This window comes from Coenobita brevimanus, chromosome 21 (genome assembly GCF_032717465.1).
Source record: "Coenobita brevimanus isolate Jiangsu-jjx chromosome 21, ASM3271746v2, whole genome shotgun sequence".
In the NCBI taxonomy this organism is placed as follows: Eukaryota; Metazoa; Arthropoda; class Malacostraca; order Decapoda; family Coenobitidae; genus Coenobita; species Coenobita brevimanus.
Window position 1 is genome coordinate 37,201,300 of NC_136974.1, and position 5,465 is coordinate 37,206,764.

Consider the following 5,465-nt stretch of genomic DNA (forward strand, 5'->3'; position numbering starts at 1 on the left):
CGTCACTGCAGCTGTCAACACGACGCTTCTTGATCCAAAACTACGAAAGCTCATCCCTTTGCCAGTTTTCTTTTATAAGTTGTAAGCTAAACAAATATAAAGTTTTTAACTTTAATTTGCAATAATTTGTACAACTTAAGAACATTTATGGCACCTTTACACTGTACAGTATCACTTTTCACCCAAAATGTCCTAATGTAACTGCAGCGATAGGTTTTTAGCCACTAAATGATGAAATTTGAGTTGTGACAATCATAACTATCATTGTTTGGGTGATGGAAAATATTTATGGCTATAGTGTGGCTATTGCAGGAATGCCATACCATTTGAGGAGGAATTTACAGTAGTTTTCTTCAATCATCATCATCATCCGGACCTCCTTTCCCACCCTAGGGCAGGGTGAGGAGTAGCAACGTCCAGACAGCCCATATTTGCCCAATCCAATAGGCCACACTTCCATTCATTCACAGTTCAAGCCTCCGGAATCCTGGCTCTAACTGATACACCAAAAACATTCATCACGTACTGTAGCTTCACTGACGAGTATCCTATAGAGTCAATCCGGACGCTGTCACGTTAAAAAGGGACGCCAAATCTCTGATCATGTGCTTCTCACAATATTCATATAGCCAACTCGATCTCTTGTCAGTTCCCTGGCCTTACCAACTTCCGAACCTCTCTTCCTCACACACTCATCCACCATATCCCTCCACCTTCTCCTTGGTCTAACTCGTCTCCTCCGTCCTTCAAATTCTCTCAGATATACCTTTTTTACCACTACTGTTATCCATTCTCTTCAAATAGTGATGAAAAAGAAAAAAGAAAAAAGATAGTGGTAATGATATCAGTTGGCAATGGTGGTAGTAGTGATAACTGGATATTGCTACTGTACTGTGAATGTGAATATGATGAAGCACATAAACAATTACTGCACCCAGTTACTCCCAGAGATACTTTTCTTGAGATTATACTGAAGGAGTGAATAAGCACAGTCACTGCAGCCAGTTACTCCCAGAGATACTTTTCTTGAGATTATACTGAAGGAGTGAATAAGCAGTTACTGCAGCCTGTTACTCCCAGAGATACTTTTCTTGAGATTATACTGAAGGAGTATTCAGTGCTCTGAGAATCAGGTGCATGAGGTATCATAAATATGCGTGTTGAGGTATGAGGGATGATGTTACAGCAAAAGATTGCATTATGAAGGAAAAACGCTGGATACACCCCCAACACTGTATATGTGAGCTTTTCTTATGGTGTGGAGCCATAAACTGGAAGTGTATCTCAAATGCATATTCATGAACAGGAGAATGGATTATTATTATTGATGTTGCTGCTTCAACCCCAGGCTCATATGAATGTGAAGCAAGTGGACTGCAGGAAATTAACCCCTTCAACCATTTGCTTCCAGAGGTCTGTTGATGAACTTATGTCAAAAAATAATTGTCTGTGTTGTGATGCTGTGATGCATGAGGTGAGTAGTGTGTTGTGGAGTGGGGCTACAATGCAGTGTGGGCAATGAAAGAATGGTTGAAGTCATTAACATCATTATGACCTTTTTCTCATCTACCTTAGGACTGTAGTGAAAGTAGCATTTAGTTTAGAATAAATAGATTTATTAACATTATCATTCATATATATCTGCATATATAGGGAATTTTTACTCTTGTTTATATTACAATATAATACAATAAATGCACACTTGTCTTAACCCACAGGGTCACTCTGATCCTGATCACTGCATGTGGCAACAGCACGAGCTGTCCAGAGCAGCCTACCTTGGCCTATTTATAAGCATCCAGGCTTGTTCCACCTACTTCATCCTCAGATGTGTACTCAAAGCACCTAGTTTGTTAATATCAAAATGGTGCAATACACTGGGTTTCTGTTTTGGCCAGACTGGTTGAAATTGGCCTCTTAATTACCCTGAGCATCCAATGTTTACATCAACATATTACCTTGATTTTGTGTCTGTTTACCTCAGCCTGTCTGTAAGCTCTAGGCCAGAAGGTAGTTCAACTTGGGATTTGTTTATGCTGTGGGAATACTCAGCTCGTCTGACAACTGCCAACATTGCATTACATACCAATAAGACTAATCAACAACTAGACAATGAGAATTGTCATCATCTTTTGCAGTACAACCACCAACATCAAAACTGCAACTCTTTACGTCTCATTATTGTGTCCCAATATGTGTCTGGTTCCAGATATTACCGAGATTTCAATATGCCTATCACTTACGAATGCTAGACGAATTTCTGTCTTGAGTGACTTTTTTTTTTTTTTTTTTTTTTAATCAGGTCTTAAACTTTCTGGCAAGTGCACTTAAGTGAGAGTGGAAGTACATATTAGTAAAAGGCTATGAACACACTAACATATCTTGACCCAGGCTTGATCAGTGAGCATTAGAATATTACACTGAGGCCCATAGTATCTCTCTATAATGACATAAAAATCAAGTTTTTGCACCTGAAACATCTCAGTAACTAAGAAGGGGAGTGGGGTATTAAGGGGTATACATTTTGCTAAGAATCAGGTACAGACTTTGTATTACTTTAGTCCTCAGGGTCGCTAGGTTATGCTGAGCTTCTAAACTCGTACATTATGATATTCATCACTATATCAGCTTCAGGGGGGGTAGGGGAAAATGGGGGAGGGAGAGGGTGGGTTACTTAGGTAAAAATCAGAATTTACTTCCATACTGTATATCAATAAATATCAGTTCCCTCTTGAGGCTACTGACGACAAAAACACTTAGACTCTGCGGTATACTAATACAAAATGGTATATTCTGGAGTGCTAAAAATATAAAGCAATAACTTCTTTAACAGAAATTGGACTTCATTAAAATGATACAAAAACTAAAAGCTTGCAATTGTACAACAGTCAAACATGCCAAGAAAAAAAAAAAATCTAAAGCACTGAGCTACTGAAAGAAAAAGGGATATGGTACTAAATTTTCTATAAGTGCAGTACAGTACATATCAAGGGGGAAATATTTAAAGTGGGAGATAATATTAACCCAGTGAGACCAGGAATGACATTTTCATTTTGTTCTTGCCATGTCCTGACAATTTCCTTCAGCCTGAGACTGACATTTCAAACTGGAGGGATTAGACACAGGCTTAGTAAATCCCTCCAATAGGAGAAATTTCTCAAGTCACATAAAATCGTCAAGCAACAGGAAGAATAAACTTAAAAAGGATGTCACCCAGATTTAAGGGGTTAATAAGGGTACAGGAAAAGGGAAGAAGGCAATGAGTTTAGGTTGGGGAGACCAGTGGCAGATCCAGATTAGGACTCAGCTAGTCAACATACCTCAGGGGCTGTAGTTATAAACTCTCCTTTGTTCAAGTTGTATATGATATTTTGTATATACATTTGTCTTCATTCATACAGCTACCAAGCACTTCACAAACAAATTAGAGTGAATATTAAAGTAACAAAATATGAAAAATAAAATGATCTATGACAATAGCTGAACTGTTGTGGAGGCAGTTATATTTATCCTGCAAATTGGTTAGGATCCTTTATAAACACAGTCCCATATCTCTGTTTTGGAGTGGGATAACATGGATCAGCTCTCAAGTATTTGCCAAATCCTAAAATTAACACAGCACAGATGATGCTACATTTTACCTATCTCACAAAAACCTTCCAGGCTTGTGTCTTAATGGTGTAATTCCATGAGTTGTTATATATACTGGACGAATTATACCCACAATTGGAGAACCTACTTATAGGGGAGAAACAACAGTTTTGGCCTAACTTAGGCCCTACTCATCCTGATATCCATTTACTTGTATAACAGGATATGTATGCGTTTATGTACATTGTACACATATATATATAATGTTCTCCATGTCTATTCATACCTCAAAAGGGTCCAAATCTGACCACAATTGTTTATCTTCCCTATAAACAACTTTTCCAAATGTGGGGTATAAGTCTTTCTTCAGGGTTTATGATTACCATTCCTCAATCCTTTTATTCACAAGGTCAGAAGCCACTCACATCCCTAGGGTCCAACGCATTACAAGTAACAGAAACAAACACTGTGAGTGTGCCGTCACGTAGGTAATCTTTCCAGGTAATCATGTACACAGCCACAAGCACTCTTCTATAATCAACAGATCTTAAGTCTATTAGGTCATCTTGGATCTACCAATGATATCTCCACAATCAATGACAATATTACTTCTCACTAAGGTATATTCATCAGTATGCTAATTATCAAAAGTTACAACAATACAGTATATTAAATATATTCACAGAACGCTTCGTGTTCCCTTAGTTATTGACCTGAAAATAGTTTTTAATTTGTAAAAAGTGGTTCATTACAGTATTCAGTAAAATAAAAGTTGTGTGCTTCAAGCCAGCCCTGTCTTCCACTGCCTTATAATCAGTCTTTGCACAAGTACTGTACAGTACAGTATATCTATTATTATTGACTTTCAAATCCCAGCCTCGTATGATACAGTTCAAGAGATTCACAACTGTCAGTAAATCCATAGTGAAAGAGCAGAGAATACTGAAGCACACTAGGGGGTTGGTGACACTAGTTTGACTCTACACTAAAGAGAGTTGGATCTGTACCATGACTGAAACTCTTCCAAGAGCCATATTAGTGGCTCTCATCACTACTCAATATGAAAGGTCACTTCTAAGATCGATATAACATGTCGTGTTCCATAAATTTGGTAATGAATACAGTACACATGTCTCTGTAGCAACTGCAGAGACATAAAATAAGTCAATTGTATCACAAATCACAGACACCATCACACATATAGTTTCATTCACCCTGCTTCTTGAGCATGACACACCTAAATACTGCATAAGACTGGGAGATTTGGGCAGGTGGGATAACAATGTACGGTAGTGTTGAATTAAACTCCCAATAACATAATTAAGTCTCAACATTTTGGTATCACTGCTGACACTCTGCAACTTTTAATTCTAAATAATATTTAGTCTTTAATATTTGGTATATCAAATAAATGTGCATCATTCTACAACACTTTGGTGATACTACATTAAGTATCTCAAAAAAAAAAAAAAAAAAAAAAAAAAAAAAAAGCATCAGGACTCCCAACATGAAGCTACAATCAGGAACACTGAAAAGGGATTTCACACTGTTAGCCCATGCAGCCTGGGGATGTCTTTTTCATTTTATTCTTACTAGGTCCTAATGATTTTATTCACCTTGGGACAGACTTTTAAAAGTGGTGGGGATAGATACAACTTTAACTATCCCCTTGAATATAAGAGGCCTTTCCTAAGGTGTATAATTTCACCTGGACAGAGCAGGCATAAATAAAAACAAAAATAACATCACCTGGATTTACAGAATTCAATGTTCACGATAAGTTATTTAAATGAAACCAATATAAGTAAGGGTCCTGATACTTTTCCATGAAACCAAAAGTTCAGATTACTGAGTTACATTTAGTATTTTTGCAT